This window comes from Azolla caroliniana, unplaced genomic scaffold (assembly GCF_043228905.1).
Source record: "Azolla caroliniana isolate FFs.n. ecotype wild unplaced genomic scaffold, voAzoCaro1.0.p SCAF_16, whole genome shotgun sequence".
Classification (NCBI taxonomy): Eukaryota; Viridiplantae; Streptophyta; class Polypodiopsida; order Salviniales; family Salviniaceae; genus Azolla; species Azolla caroliniana.
In genome coordinates, this window is record NW_028230451.1 from 15,951,589 (window position 1) to 15,969,280 (window position 17,692).

Genomic DNA, 17,692 nt, shown 5'->3' on the forward strand with positions numbered 1-17,692 from the left:
ACAATAGAGAGAAGAGTGCACAGGATGTTTTACGTGGAAAACCCTAAATGGGAAAAACCACGGGAGTCCTCAAACTCCAACTATCACTATGAACAGAGATGTACAATGGTGAAGCTACAAGGCAACAACCTTGAGCTCACTGTCTTCGCCACAAGCGGCGGTAATACACAGAGGCAACGACCTCTTCGTCTCTCTCTCTCTCTCGGCTGCTCTCTTCACTCTCTTGCAAGCATAAGAGTGGCAATACACAATAATCAACAACTTACAACAGCGCTAAACAGTTTGCCCTAAGTCATATTTATACACATATGACTTTCAGGCTATTTACAAATATAGCCTCAAGGGCCCTTGGCAAACATATTCACAAATATGTCCCCGCATCCGGATCTCTCTCCGGGTACATTTGTCATCCAGCTCCGTAGCCGGGGTCTTCATCATCCGGATCCGGAACCGGGTCCTCATCATCCGGCTCCGGAACCGGGTCTTCATTCCCGATTCCCGGACATCCGACCATCCCATCCGGAGGGACCGTAATCCCAACAAACTCCCCCTTCACTTCGGCATGGGATGTCTCTCCAATCCGATCCTCTTCCGGCACGCTTCCAGCTTGTCGGGTGTGAGCACTTTGGTCAGCATATCTAACCCGTTCTCGTCCGTGTGGATCTTCGTCAGCACGAACTCCTGGTCTTCTATCCTTTCCCGGATCCAGTGATATCTTCGCTGGATGTGCTTCGTCCGGGAGTGATAGGCCGCGTTCTTCGCAAGGTGGATGGCACTCTGACTGTCGCAGTAGAGTCGGTACTCCTCCTGCCGGATACCGAGCTCTCTAATGAAGTCCTTCATCCATATCATTTCCTTGCCGGCTTCAACAGCCGCCATGTACTCCGCCTCCGTGGTTGACAATGCAACCGTCTTCTGCAGCCTCGACTGCCACGAAACAGCTCCCCCTGCATACGTCATCACATACCCTGATGTGGACCGGCTGGTATCTGCATCAGCCGACATATCCGAATCGGTAAAGCCGTCGAGTTCGGGCTTACCGGAGCCGAATCGGAGGCACACGTTTGCCATGCCCTTCAGGTATCGGAGTATCCACTTGGCCGCGTTCCAGTGTTCTTTGCCGGGATTGCTCATGTACCGGCTCACCACTCCGACTGCATATCCTATGTCCGGTCTTGTACACACCATTGCGTACATCAAGCTTCCGACGGCAGAGGCGTATGGTACTTTCATCATGTCCTCCTTCTCAGCCTTTGTCTTGGGGCTTTGCTTGCTGGACAACTTGCAGTTTGCCGGGAGGGTTGACCCGACCGGTCTTGCTTCCGACATGTTGAACCGGTGAAGCACCTTTGTCACGTACTTCTCCTGTGACAGCCACAACTGCTTCTTCCTCCGGTTCCGGATGATGTGCATCCCTAGTATTTGCCTTGCCGGACCCACGTCCTTCATTGAGAAGGTTCGGTGAAGCGCTTTCTTCAGCATCCGTATCTTGACCTGGTCCCGTCCGACGATCAACATGTCGTCCACGTACAGGAGGAGTATTAGGAAGTCTCCTCCTTCGAACTTCTTCACAAACACGCAGTGATCGGACTGCGTTTTGTGGTACCCTTCGTCGGTCATGAAAGAGTCGAACTTCCGGTACCATTGCCGGGGAGCCTGCTTCAGTCCGTAAAGGCTCTTCTTCAACCGGCATACCAGGTGCTCCTTCCCTTTCTTCTCGAATCCTTCCGGTTGCTGCATGTAGATCTCTTCTTCGAGGTCACCGTGAAGGAATGCCGTCTTCACGTCCATCTGTTCTACCTCGAGGTCCATGCTTGCCGCTATGCTCAGCACCGTCCGGATGGAGGTCATCTTCACTACCGGGGCAAATATCTCGTCGAAGTCGACGCCCTTCTTCTGCTGGAACCCCTTCACCACGATCCTGGCTTTGTATCTCGGGGGGTTGCCGGCATCTCCCGGTTTCAGCTTGAACACCCACTTGTTTCGAAGTGCCCGCTTTCCTTTCGGCAACTCCACAAGTTCATATGTGTGGTTCTCATGCAGGGAATCCATCTCCTCCTGCATGGCACTTAACCACCTGCGGCTATGGGTGTCAAGCTTTGCTTCTTCAAAACTCTCCGGCTCCCCCTCGTCGGTTAGCAGCACGTGCTCTGGTTCCGGAAATCTCCGGGGGGGCCTTCTCTCTCTTAGAGGATATCTCCGTTCCGGAGCTTCGGTAACCGGCTCCTCCGTTTCCTCTTCATCCGAATCCATTTCGGGATCGGGGCCGGTTCCGGTATCAGTTTCATCTTCCTCGGCCGGTTCTGTTTCTTCACCGTCTTCGGCCGGATCCTCGAGTGCTAACCGGTCCCTTGCCGATCGGGACTGCTCCTCGTAGAGTTGATCCTCACCGGTCGACTTGGAGCTTTTCATCTTCTTCTCCGACACCCAGTCGGCGAGTGTCTTGTCCTCCATGAAGATGATATCACGACTCCGAAATATCTTTTTGTCGACCGGGTCCCATACTCGGTAGCCGAACTCGTCATCGCTGTAACCGAGGAATATGCATGGCCGGGTCTTTGGATCTAGCTTTCCTCTCCGGTCCTTTGCCACATGCACATATGCGAGACACCCGAACACCTTCAGATGCCGGTAGGATACTTCCCTACCGGTCCACACTCTCTGCGGCGTGTCTCCGTCCAAAGGTACTGAGGGTGATCTGTTTATCACGTATGTCGCCGTCGACATTGCCTCAGCCCAAAACCCCTTGGGTAATTTCGCATGCGCCAGCATACTCCGGACCCTCTCCATTATGGTCCGGTTCATCCTCTCGGCCAGCCCGTTCAGTTCCGGCGTCTTCGGCACAGTAAACTCGAGCCGGATTCCCTTCGAGCGACATTACTCCTCGAACTGCCCCCGGTATTCCCCTCCGTTATCCGCTCGTATCGCTTTCAGCTTCTTGCCGGATTCCCTTTCCACTCTCGCGTGGAGTTCTTTGAAGACGCACAACACTTGGTCCTTTGTCTTCAACGGTGCCGTCCACAGCTTCCGGCTGTGGTCATCAATGAATGTCACGAAGTACTGGGCTCCGCCAGGTGACTTCGTTTCTACTTGACACACGTCAGTGTGCACCAACTCCAATGGTGCGCTACGTCTCGTCGGTGGCCTTGAGTGGAAGGAGGTTCGGTTCTGCTTACCGGCCAGGCCATCGGTGCACTTCTCCAGGTGCACGTGCTTCACTAGAATAAGGTTGTCTTCTGCAAGCCTCCTCATCCCCTTCTCACTCATGTGGCAAAGTCTCTTGTGCCACAGCTCACCGGCAGTGTCGGCTGCCACGTTCAACTCCTCCGGACACAACCAGGCATTCATAAGGTACAGTGTGTTGACTTTCCGGGCCCGAGCCACTATCAGGCTCCCCTTGCTGAACTTCATTTCGCCGTTCCGGATGCTACCCGTGTAGCCTTCATCGTCTAGCCTCCCGGCCGAAATCAGGTTCAATCGAACCTCCGGAACGTGTCGGACATCCTTCAGCAGCATCTTGCATCCGGTTGATGTCATCAGCCACACGTCTCCTATGCCGGCAATCCGGCATGTACCTTCATTTCCCATCCGGACACAGCCGTGCTCACCGGCTGTGTAGGATGAGAAGTATTTCTTCTCCGGGGTCAGGTGGAACGACGCTCCGGAATCGACCACCCAGGTCATCTCTTCGCCGGCAAGGTTCAGCTCCCTCTCTTCGGTAATGAGCATTATCTCTTCTTCACTTGCCGCGAGTGCCGTCGTTCCTTTCCGGTCCTGCCCTCACCGATCCGGACCTCTCCGGTCCGTGGCTCCCCGATATGCACCATATCGCTCCGGTGACTTCTTCGAATCGGTACCGTCGGTTCCGTTGTCTTTCCGGAAATGCCAACAGTTCTTCTGGAAGTGCCCCGGCTTCCCACAGTAGAAGCATGTAGGTCTTCCCCTCGACTGCGACCGTGTCCCCGACTTCTCCCGTCTTTGCGGACTCCGGTTCCGTTGTCTTCCCCGTTCCGATTCGGTAAGCAACGCCTTGGAGTCGGAGGCCGGTTCTTTATCTCTCCGACGCGCTTCTTCATTTAGAATACTTGTCTTTACCGTTAGTAAAGACAAGTTCTCTTCCTTACAGGAGGTGCTGAGAGTAACTACCAAGTTCTCCCAGCTCTCCGGAAGGGTACACATCAGCATGATGGCTTGCATTGCGTCATCCAACGGGAACTTGATCGCCGCAAGCTGGTTCACGAATCCCATGAACGTGCTGACGTGTTCGACCATGCTCTCGCCGTCCCGGTACTTAAGATTCATTATCTTCCTCATCAGGGAGGTCCGGGTCAGAGCATTCTTCCTCTCATACAGTCCGGACAGCTTCTGCCACATCTCATAGGCGTTCGTATCGTTCGCCACATGTTGCAGAACACTTACATCGACATATTGCCGGATCGTCGCTACGGCTTTCCGGTTCAGGAGCTTCCACTCCGACTCTATTACCCCCTTGGGTATCTCGGCATTGTCGATTGGTTCATACAGGTCTCGGACAATGAGAAGGTCTTCCATCTTTATCTTCCAGGCGGCGTAGTTCTGTGAGTTCAACACCATCATGCCCGGAGGCCCACTACCGCCGCCTTCCATTTTCTGTGTTACCGTCGCTCTGATACCACTTTGTTACACACAGTGCTCGGCCACAACCGAGGAATAGGATCGACTCACAGAAAACAGGAAATACACAATGCACGAAGACAATAGAGAGAAGAGTGCACAGGATGTTTTACGTGGAAAACCCTAAATGGGAAAAACCACGAGAGTCCTCAAACTCCAACTATCACTATGAACAGAGATGTACAATGGTGAAGCTACAAGGCAACAACCTTGAGCTCACTGTCTTCGCCACAGGCGGCGGTAATACACAGAGGCAACGACCTCTTCGTCTCTCTCTCTCTCTCGGCTGCTCTCTTCACTCTCTTGCAAGCATAAGAGTGGCAATACACAATAATCAACAACTTACAGCAGCGCTAAACAGTTTGCCCTAAGTCATATTTATACACATATGACTTTCGGGCTATTTACAAATATAGCCTCAAGGGCCCTTGGCAAACATATTCACAAATATGTCCCCGCATCTGGATCTCTCTCCGGGTACATTCGTCATCCGGCTCCGTAGCCGGGGTCTTCATCATCCGGATCCGGAACCGGGTCTTCATCATCCGGATCCGGAACCGGGTCCTCATCATCCGGCTCCGGAACCGGGTCTTCATTCCCGATTCCCGGACATCCGACCATCCCATCCGGAGGGACCGTAATCCCAACACAGACTCTGTACGTAGTAACGCGGGGTCTGGTTTGTCAATTACCTTCCTTGGTGTGGTGTTGCTAGAAACTACAACATTCATATTATAAGCATACATATTATAAGAGTACATATTATAACATGAGTCCAAAATAACAAATATAGTACTGATCCACCTGGACATGCATATTTCATCTGGATCCGAACAATGTTAGTACTAAAAAGCCAACAGATTCATGTCTATTTGTTCGGTCATGCAAAGCCTAATTCAAGTGGACACAAAAAGTATAATGCAATAAGCAATGTTAGTACTAATACAAGTTATACAACTAAACATTTAGGACCCTCCGTACCAAATAATCAATACTGAATCAATTGATTATAAAGGAATACAATGTATTAAGTAATGTTAGTACTTAATCAACATCTTAGGAACTTAAAGGATTAGTACTAAGCCACCTAGACACACATATTTCATCTAGTAAGGAACAATGTTAGTACTAAAAAGCAAAGACCTTCATGCCTATTTGTTCGGTTATGCAAAGCCTAAGTCAAGTGGACTAAAAAAGTATTGTTAGTACTTAATCAACATATAAGGATCTTAAAGGAATAGTATTGAACCACCTGGACATGCATATTTCTGATGGTAATGAGCAATGTTAGTACTAAACAACCAAGACCGACATGCCTATTTGTTCGGTTATGGAAAACCTAGGTAAAGTGGACACAAAAAGTACAATGCAATTAACCAATGTTAGTACTAATACGAGTTATACAACTAAACATTTAAGACTCTCCGTACTAAATAATCAATACTGAATCAAATGATCACGAAGTAATACAATGGAATAAGTATTGTTAGTACTTAATCATGCAAAGCAACAATGCAATAAACAATATTAATACTAATACAAGTTATACAACTAAACATTTAAGACATTTAGTACTAAATAATCTGCACTAAATCGAATGATCATCCTGGATCCAACTGTAAGAACAGAACCAAAAGTAAAATTATAAAATCATAGTATAAAAATTACATAATGCTTAATCACGTACCATAGGAGTGTACTTTTAAACCCCAAGCTAGGTACCATTCGGCTCCAACTGTACTTTTACAGTCCAAACATATATTTTCTTTCTCGAAATGGTACTTAGCACATAACAAATTATATGTGTGCAAGCATGGTGTAATGATAGCATCCATAGACTCAAGCTTGAATCCAAGGCCACAGAATAAACACCTTCAGTAACGAGACACAACATACACTATATTAGTACCAATGATATTTTATACCATAGAAGGTCAAAAAGGAGAAATATAAACCATTACTGTGATATAGTAATGCTCTATTTGTACTTTCCATGCAAGTGGGGTGCTCGACTACGTCTGGACATAGAGTATCTAAACCTTTTTCTTTTAGAACCTTCATAAAACATGTTAGATTCTCTGAATGCAACTTTAAGGATGATAATTGCTCATCAATTTCATTACAAGAAGACCACCATGTCTCTAGAACTTTCTTTTGTGCTTCTAAATGAGTGCCCATACTTGTGAGCTCCTTCTTCAATTCCTCTTTTACCACATCACTTTCAGAATTTTGGATTGTTGATGCAATCCATTTGTATGTAATCGACCTAGATGTGAATTACTTCTCTGCCGCCATCTCACCAGATGAAATTTCTTCCAAATCGGCCAGCAGTGCTTGCATTTTTGTTTGCATGGAAGCTATACAGCGCAACAATCGCTCTTCATGTTTTTCTGTCAGTGTGGCTTTCTGTTTTGCAATTTGTTGAGTCAACACAGATGTCCGAGTTGGGATTTCAATATAAGAGGTACCCTCAGACTTTATGGTAGTGTTGCTACTTGAGGACCCTCTATAATGTAATGATCGATGATGAGAAAAATCTTCCCAATCAACTTCAATGCCACCATGGAGTTCACATGCAAATGCACATGCAAAGACAGATCCTACCTCATTGTTTAGGATATGTTTCGTATCATAAACTTGTTCATATCGTGACTTTAGTTCAGTGATATAATCCTTCTTCAATTGAGTGAGGTGGAAACCTCTCCGTAACTTAGGTTGTGATGAGCCACAAGTTTGCTTCATCCACATGTCTACGTCTTCATAAGTGTCAGGTCGTGCACGAAGGAAATAGCCCCATCCCAATTTTGAACCTCGAAGGATGTTTGTGTGAACCTTTTTGCCCTGAGTTGCTGAAAACCCTGACCTCCCTTTGGCAGGGGTCATCTTACTTTCTTTGATGGGGGTCCTTTTTCTTTCCTTGCATGGTGTAATGAAATTTTCGGTGACCATTTTCTTATTTGTGGGTGTCTTCCTTGTCATGTGAATCTTGTCTCTCTTCTTTGCCTCACATGCACAACAATAGTAAATAACAGTAAATCATGCACAACAATAGTAAACAATATTAAATAATATACAATTCAAGGAGATGTCAGATATGAAACATAATGTTAACTCCCGATACTTGACATATACACATATTGTCCGACTCTCAAATTCAAGCATATGCATGTACAACACGCTCAAATGATCAAATGATCAAGGCAAACCAACAACAACAACAAAACCCTCAACGATAATAACAAATAGAATCAAACATACAGATAAACATGTCCCAAACATCATTATGGTTGCAAATGTAAGAAACAGATAAAAAATGACAAAAACAAATAGAATCAAACATACAAATATAGTGTAAAACAAGTACCAAATGTCGTTGTCGAAGTCTTTGAAGAGGGGACGCAATTAAAACACACCAGGTAGAGGGAACTAAGTATGAGGGAACACTTGGAGGTAGAGGGAACACGACTAGCAAACCCTAAACCGATGCGAAGAGGACACGGTGTGCAAACCACACTTCAGAGAACCCTTGAGAGAGAGAACATGGCCAGCAAAGGAAAGCTCGAGAACATGACCAACGTTTATTTGTATTTGAATTCTATTTTCATTGAATGTGACTTTTAATTTTAAGACAAGTGATCAACTTTTTCAACCCAAATACTAGATTTATTTTTACATTTTGAAGTTTTTCCTCCACATGGAATTAGTACTAAAGTTTTGGCCAAAAGTTGGTACATCATACCATGCTTCGACCCATATGTCAACGGCCTTTTGTACCAACTAAGAAAAATGTTACAAAATGAAACTTCATTGATCTAATTACAAATGTTGAGCAAAGTCTCTAGTCCTGACCAGAATTATTAAATTTTAACCAGCCATTTTCCAACTAGTTTTAATGTTAACTGTAAGTCTTGAAATTTCAAAAATTTTCATTACATAACAAATCAATGAATCACAGAATTAAGGATCCAAAAGTTTATGCATAGAGTATATAACCTAAAAATTGCCAGATTTTCTAGTCTTGAACTTTTGCAGATTCTAAAATTTGCTAAATTCCAAGTGTTATGCAATCGACATGTCATTGCTATGTTGAGCAAAATCTATTACGAACTAGAAAGTACACCACACCTATCACGAAGAAGAACGCATCCACAAAGGACATCGAGTAACTAAAGAGACATACAAAAGTGCAGTAGAAGAAATAGCCAACACGTGGAAAGGTATAAAAGAATACCTTTGCGGAAGCGTGTGTGAAAGACACAAAGTACACAGTCCATGTTCGAAAATTCGACAGTTAGGAATACACAGAGAATGGTGAGAGAGAAAGAGACATAGAGAGGAGACAACAAAATTCTATTTCAAATAATGAACACTTTGTACATACACCGTGCTTAGTGAGCACTTTTTATACAAGTCCTGACAAGTGAGTTGACACAAGTACCATCAGTACTTGAACGCTCATAAATGAGCCTAACACTAATTCTTCCTACAATACTTCTATTTACTATAATAGGAATATAGGCCCTCAACGGCCTTGGAATCCTTCCAACTTGACTCACCCGACTCTCGACTCTCGGCTTCTTCAGCCAATTTGGTCCATGTTCAGCTTGTCTCTCAACACTTCCCCTCAAGCTCAACTTGAGGTCCCGCCACGTTAGCTCTGGCTGTTTCATCACACATGATGTGCAGTAGTACAAAACACTGCGCTTTGCATGTTCCCAAGTCAGGAAATCTGTCTATGTTGATTAGGGTGATGCATCATTAGCTCCTTCGACATAACTCCAGTAACCATGACCAAGCAGGTATTGTTGCATCTTGTAAGACTAAGATGCATAGTTGCTCCTGTTGAGCTTTTCGGTCGGAAGTGAGCTTCCCATTCCTTTGTCCAGGTTCCTGTCTTTCCTTTTCCATAAACGAGAAGCCTAGTCTCTGTCTTGTTCGCTTGCTTTTTTGTTGGCCGTAGAGAGGTATCAACCTAGTCTCTGATACCATGTAAAAGAATACATTTGCGGAAGCGTTTGTGAAAGACACAGACGGAGTACACAATCGGTGTTCAGAAATTCGATAGTTAAGTATACACAGAGAATGGTGAGAGAGAGATAGAGAGAGTAGAAAACAAAATTCTATTTCGAATAATGAACACTCTGTACATACATTGTGCTCAGTTAGCACTTTTTATATAAGCCCTGATGAGTGGGCTGACACAAGTACCATCAGTACTTGAATACTCATATATGAGCCTGGCAATAATTCTGCCTACAATAATTCTATTTACTATAATAGGAATATAATACCCGACGAGCAGACATGACAAGTTCCACCTTGACCGGACTACACCTCCGAATGGAAGTTGAAACCTACACTTCTGAATGAATCAAGCCGAATGAAAACCAAACAAGAAGCTACCACATCAAATCCTACCCGAGACCACGAAGGTTGGTTAACCCTTGGAGCGTTGCCTAACATCAACTTCCCCCCAAGCCCCTCTACTAATTTGCCCCTTAACACATCCCCACACCGTGAAAGCACTGTTAGCAATCGATCAAATTTAGAACGACACATTCAAGACAGGGTCCAAGAAATACGAGCTTATTTGCCCACGTGCACACCGCACTACCCACACCCCTACTGACAAAACACAGCCCTACTACATCCTGACCCTCTGTCATGACTGACTTGAATGGATACGTGTTGGTTGCCCCTCCCACACATTGACCCCAAATTGCCTCTAGATACCCCCAAGCCAAGACTCATTGTTTTTCACGCTCATGTTAGCATTTTCCTCACGAGTGTTTTGCTCACCGCTCTAGCGATTCTGGTCTCTCTCTATTTATCCTCCCCATATTTTGGTATTTACGTCTTCGTGTTCTTTATTCTTTTTCTTACTTTTATTTTTACTTTCTCCCCTCATTCTCCCCTTTTCTAATCGACTTTCCCCCTTCTCCTTATCCCTTTCCTAATTGTATATTTTCTTCCATTCCCCATGTTTTCTGCATTTACTTGGTTTGGTTGCATTTGTTTTTGTTTTTTCTAAATTTTATTCTATTTCTCCTTATTTTCCTTCACTTTCGCATGTTACCTCATTCTTTGTCTTTCTTTCTTCTTTCTTCGTCTTCTCCCTTGTCATGTTCCCTTTTCTACCCATCTACATCCTTCTCGTCCTCCACTCTCAGACTCTGTTTGTCTATGCACCCATCCTCGCTTTCCCTCTCCCCTGAGTCCCACAATCTATGTATTCCCCTTCCCTCGATCTCTGTTATCCCTCCTCCTTGCCCCATTCCTTTCTTTCTCACTCCCCTGTTCTCCTTGTGTTGCCTCCACCGCCCCTGCGTACCCCTCGGCTAGTTCACCGAAACCCTCGACAAACCCCCATTAGGTGTGTCGCCTCGTTCCTCACTAATAATCTCAGTGTCTTCATGTTTTTATTGATTATGCAAATCTTGACGGAGTCCACTAGTTTCGTAAAGCTACTCCACTCATTCCTAGATCCTGGTAGAGAGACAATGTTGTTTAGTGACACCTTTAACAACACTACGTTATCGTGTGAATCTTCACATACTATGTAAAAAAATAATGAAATAATTATTTTAGATTAGATTTGTAGCTTGTTATAGGGAAAATAGAACTATGATTTATCCCACATAGATAAGAAATTTAAGGCCTTGGCTATATAAGCACATTGAGATCCCTTATATTTCATTTATGCTAAGTGCACTTTGGCCGTTTTGTCTAGATGGATGAATGTGGCCAAATGCCCAAAAACCGATTGGCAATAAAATGGAACTGGCCGGTAAGCAATCTGGAACCGGCCGGAAAGCAAACCAGAAGCTCCGGTAAGCAAACAAGAACCGACCGGTAAGCAAACCAAAACTGGCCTGTAAGCAATCTGGAATCGGCCGGAAAGCAATCCGGAACCGGTCGATAAACAAACCGGAACTGGTCAGAAAGCAAACTAGAATCGACCGTTAAGCAAACTGGAACCGGCCGGTTATCAAATCAAAACCGGCGAAATCGGCAATCGGATGGTGTCGGAAATCGGGCGGATCCGACAATCGGCGACCGAGCAGAACCGGCGACCGGACGAGGCTAGACGCGGACCGGACAGATTGGATGGGCGGTGATCGAGAAGGAAAAATGATAAGATCATGTCGTTAATTAAAGTAAAGTAAAGAAAACTAAAGTAAAGGTCATGTGGACGGTCACATGCAACTAAAAGAAAAAGCCATGCAACTAAAAGTAGAGGCCATGCAACTAAAAGTGGACATGCAAGTAACATTGAAGGCTATGATCAATGGGGAACTCCAAATAAAAATTCCCTTTTTTTTTGCTACAGTCATCCTCTCTCCATATATATATATATATACTTTTTTTTTTTTTCTTTTCCTTCTTAGCTCTCTTATCTTATCGAAGCCAAAAACCCTGAATTTCCTTACGAAAGTGATACCTCATAATTCCAAATTTTCCATACGGAAGCTATTGAACTCATAAACCATAATCTCTTATCAAAGCCAAGAAACCCTAATTTTCTATCGAATCCATATCTCAAATTCTTCTAATCTATTACTCTAGCAATTTGCATTAGCTAAACTTTTTGTAATCCCAATCTTTGGATTAATTGTAATCTTTCTTTCTATTTGTTAATGAAATTTGTCAATCCTTCTTATTTCAGTTAATTCTTAGTACATAAACACACGAATTTGATATCCTCTAGTCAGAGGCCCCGGGGTCCTGCCTCAAGTTCACGTGTCCTCGTCGTATTTTCGTGACATGTTTGGTGAACCCGACGTGAAACGAGGTGGTAGGAGAATATCAAGTGCGACGATGGCTTCGACAAGTGGAACTCAATGAGAGGAATTAACGAAAGGCATGGTGTCTGTTGTGGAATACATGCTGAAGGCGAGAGATCGAGAGGCTTTAATCGACAAAGCTGTTGATCGAACGGTGGAGATATCTGGACGATTTGGTGGCAAGAATATCACGGATTTCCTTGCTACCTATTGGAACAAGAGGTAACAGAGGGATGTGCATGATTTGAAACAAATTTCTAGTTTCAAGCGTGTGGTGGGACCAGGAATCCGCGAGTGTGTCATAGAGATCCAAAATGAACACGCAACTTGGGCAGAGTTCGAGAAGGCGCTTCTTGTTGAATACATTCTTGAAGACGCATCACTGATGACTCGACATACACTGATGATTTGGATCAAGAAGAAAGGAAAGAATCTATGTGCATCGGGAGTATATGCGGAATTCAACTAGAAGTACAACCAACTTTCGAGTGTTGATCAACAAGTTCTCGATGGAGATAAAGTTTTGCTATTCCTGAAGGCGGTGGATACAAAAGACCGGCGAGAATTGGGCGGTTTTTTGGAGGACGAAACGCAACCAAATGGCTTGGTAGCGGACTGGACGGAGGTGAAGAAGGCTTGTAGCCGTCTTGATAAGCGTTGACAATGGCAAGAGGAAACTGATATGGAGAATCTACAAACATGGAGGAGGAAAGCACCTGCGACGGTCGAGCCTAACAAGCCGATAAACAATTTCGACAAGAAAGCAATGGAGGACTCTATAATCGAAGAGCTCTCCAAGAAATTTGAAGCGGTATCGCTGGCCAACTTAAGTCGACGCGGGCCCAAGGGAAAAGAAGCGTATAGATGTGTGTGGTGTGACAGCTTCGAGCACTCACGAAGGGAATGCGCTGACTTGCAAGACGCGATTCGCAAGAATGTCGTCTATTTGGATGGCAACATGATCCACTCGAACGAGACCCGGAAGCCACTACAAGTGAACTTCGGAAGAGGCGGGCTGAAAAACATTGTAGAAGAGGAAGATGCAATGCATGTGGAAGCTATGCACTATGCTGCATCGACCGGGATATGAGTTGGAAAAGAGAATCTAAAGACGATCAAGCTAGGAGCTGGGTTTTGGCCGACGGTCTTCAAGTGCGAGAAAAAAGGCCAAATTGATTCGGATGATCTAAAACATGCTGATCAGAATGTGTGACGAGTTACCGAATGGATAGATTCAGTCGACGAAAACACAAGCTTTGCGGAGGTAGTGTGTGACAACTATGAAGCTCTTGTCGAAGAGAAGAGGAAAAGAACCGGTGAAGAAGATGGCATGTCAAAGCGTCCCAACACGAGGAACAAAGGGAAAGAAGGGCAACTCCCACCTACGCCACGAAAAGAGGTTGGAGAAACAACCCTAAAGCCTGGTGGATCGAGCCAACCTGCTCGGATGGAAGTCAAAGAATCAATGAAGAAAGGAAAAGAACGAGCGGCACCGACTTACAAGTTAAGATCAGACATAGAACAAATGACTGACTTGTGGAAGGTCCTTGAGGAGAAGGTTTTAGACAGTCATGTCGACCTTACTTTGAGAGAACTACTTGGGATCGCGAAGAAGGAGTTCCATGATACTATCGTGAACCTTATTAAAAGGAAGCGGCAACAATCTGATGAAGAGGAGGTGAAAACTAGTGCCATAACCATGGAAAGATCGGAAGAGGAGGAAGAAGAAGAAGTGGTGGTGGATAACCATTACTCTCGACCTCATTGGGCAAGAGTGACAACGGAGACGCCGGTGAAGATCGGGGAGAAGAAAGAAATTGTGGTAGCCTTGATTGGCCATGGCTCGGAGATCAACCTCATGTCGACCGAGTTCTACAAGAAAGGAAGATGGACAATTAATACAAACCACAAATGGAAGATTCGAGCGGCGACGAAGGCTACGGAGGACTTGTACGGAGCTTGCCCCAACGTTAAAGTCACGATCGGGGATGTGGAGATTGATCAACACTTCTTCGTGCAAGACTCGGCTTTGCATCTTGTCATCCTAGGACAACCGTATATAACATCGTCCCGGATGGAGACCAAGGTGTTCGATAACGAAGTAGCCTTCGCGCGCGTCAAGAGTCTTGATAGTAAAAGATCTGTTCAATTCCTAACGGTGCGAGCTAATCACGAAAGGAAGCGAGATATCCTTGGAGGCGAATCCTCGGATTTTTAAAGCGGACTATTGAAGTATGGGGCACGAATAGTCCAAGCAATCATAAGTACCCACAAGGAAGCAGAGTGCGTGGATTGCAAGGAGAAGCTACATGCGTCACACCTAGCGGCACATGCAAACTAAGACTACTCAACAAGAAGGAAAAGTGTCAGATACAAGACTTCGAGGAGGTGCTGAAAGAAGAAAGCATAATCGAAAAAGAAGAATCTGTGTCTTATATTCTGGAGGAAGCCTCATTTAACGACACCATCGGCGAAATCGAGGAAGTTGTGGACTTGAGCTATCCTCACCATCAACATGTGATTTCGGTTAACTTCATCAACATGTTCGCTATCATCGATGAATATCATCGAGGCATCTTGATAGAGGAAGCCAAAGTCAACACAAAATATAAAACCGTGGATAGGAAGGTCAAGCTAGTTGCAGTTCCACTACCGGAAGATAGCTGGCAAAAGATGAAGGAGGTTGCAAAAGATCCAAACTTAAGGAACCCAAATACAATTGGTCACGTCTTCACTGAAGAGACGAAGGGAAAGCTATGAGTTGGAAGGGAGGATTTCCTCCTTCCTGAAGAGGAGCAAATGTTCCGCGAAATGCTTGAAAGACATGGGAAGGCTTTCACATTTTTCCCACAAGAAATCGGATGTGCTAATCCAAGGATGGTAGAACCGATGGTGATCTTCACGGTGCCGCATGTGCCTTGGAATTTGAAACCGATACCAGTTCCAAGAGCACACCTACCGAAGCTGATCGAGCTCTTAAAGGAGAAGGTGAGGATGGGAATTTTGGAACCGTCGAACGCTCTTTATTCTAATAGATGGTTCACGGTACCAAAGAAGAATCGATCGTTGCGATTCATTCAAGAGCTTCAACCTATCAACAATGTGACAATTCGGAATGCTGGAATCGGTCCAAATGTGGATGCTACTCCATTGGTGATCTCTACTCTGACTACGATCAATTCCAGTTGGCGGTCAACAGTCGTGACATTACAACCATGAGAACTCCTATCAGGTTTTGCGGATGTGTACCTTACCTCAAGGTGCGACAAACTCAGTGGCTCATATAATGAACACCATGAACAAGGTCTTGAAGGATTGCATCCTGGATATCACGATGCCATTCTTGGATGATATTCTGATAAAAGGATGTTCGGATGAAGAGAAGGATGAATCAAAAGATAAGGATGGATGTAGAAAGTTCGTCATGGATCATATGAAAGAGTGCGAGAAGGTGCTCCAAAGGCTCAAAGATGCGAATTTGACATTTTCGGGAGAAAAATCGGCATTCGGGCAACCAGAGATCTTGGTGGTAGGTCACTTGTGTGGAGCATACGGTCGGAAGCCTTCACCATCCAAGGTGAATGCAATCCAAGACATGAAAGAAGAATGTGTAACCCAAACGAAGGTTCGAAGGTTCCTTGGAGCATGCGCGTTTTATCATATTTGGATTCCACACTACGCCCACATTGCAGAGCCATTATATGGTCTACTAAAGAAGAAGCGGATGTTTGAATGGACGAGCGAGCATACAATCGCCATCCGAAGGCTCAAGAAATTATTGATGGAGGCACCTACATTACGGAAAGTGAACTATTCATACGGCAAACCCATTTTTGTGACCGTGGATACTAGTCCAATCAGAATCGGATGGGTTATCAACCAAGAAGATGAAGATTGCAACCGATATGCAATTCGGTTTGGCGCGAAAGTGTTAAGTGATAGGCAAAGAAGGTATACCCAAGTGAAGAGGGAGCTATGGGGAATCGTCTTGGCAATGAAATCTAATCGTGATTACCTTATTGGAGCAGAAGTCATAATTGAGACAGATTGCCTACCAATTTTGGGTATGATATCTAGTTGTAATACACCAAATATTGTCATGTTGCGTTGGATTGCATATATCAAATCACTCAACCCAGAGATCCGTCATGTAGCTGCGAAGCGTAATGTCATTGCAGATATGCTATCACGAGCGAGATACAACGAAAAAGAAGATCAACATTCTAATGAAGAGGATGTTGGCTTGGATTTCTTTACAAGTTCCTACGCTCGGGTGTTGATGACTTTCATAGAAGAGGATTACGAAGTCGAATTCGTGGAGATCGGGAAATACTTGAGTTCTCTCCAAAAAGATGAGTCATGGTCGATAGAAGACTTCCATCGAATTCAAAAGAAGGCATAGAAGTATTTTCTTAAGGATGGAGCTCTTTGGAGGCATGCAAAAAAGAAGAATGGGACTCCAATGAGAGTTGTCTGCAAGCTAGAAGACCGACAAAAACTACTGTCCGAATTTCATGATAGTGTTTTTGTAGGCCATCGAGGAATATGGGCTACGTTTGCGAAGCTTAAGGAGAAATATTGGTGGCCGGGCATCTACAAAGATGTAGCAGCTTAGGTGGAAACATGTAAGGAATGTCAGATGTTTTCGAATATTCGCCATTGAGATGAACTTCATCCGACTTACCCGTTGGCTATGCATTACAAGTGGATGGTGGACATCGTGATGATGCCAATGGGGCGATGGCAGATGAAGTATCTTGTGCTCGCAAGAGAGGATCTTACCAATCAAGTTGAAGGGCGAGCATTAAGAACTAAGGAGACATCATCGGTATGCAGATTCCTTCTTGAAGATGTTATTTGCAGATATGGATGAGTCGGCAAGATAGTGGCTTATAGAGGCGAGCTAGACGCCAATGAAGCTAGAGAATTCTTCTCTAGGATGGGAATCAAATTATCTCTTACCATGGCGTATAATCCGGAAGCAAATGGGAAAGTGGAACGTGGCCATGGACCAATTGTGAAGGCTCTAGTGAAAGCTTGCCATGGGAAAATAGGAGAATGGCCACAACTATTGCCATTTGCACTATGGGCTGATAGGACTACTCACAGCACGGTGACGGTATACATGCCGGCAGAGCTCATATTCGGACAAAAGCCAATAATGCCGATAGAACAAAGTATTGTTTCATGGTTCGCATTGCCATGGCAAGATGAGATAAGTAGAGAAGATCTTCTAGCATTGAGGATTCCACAGT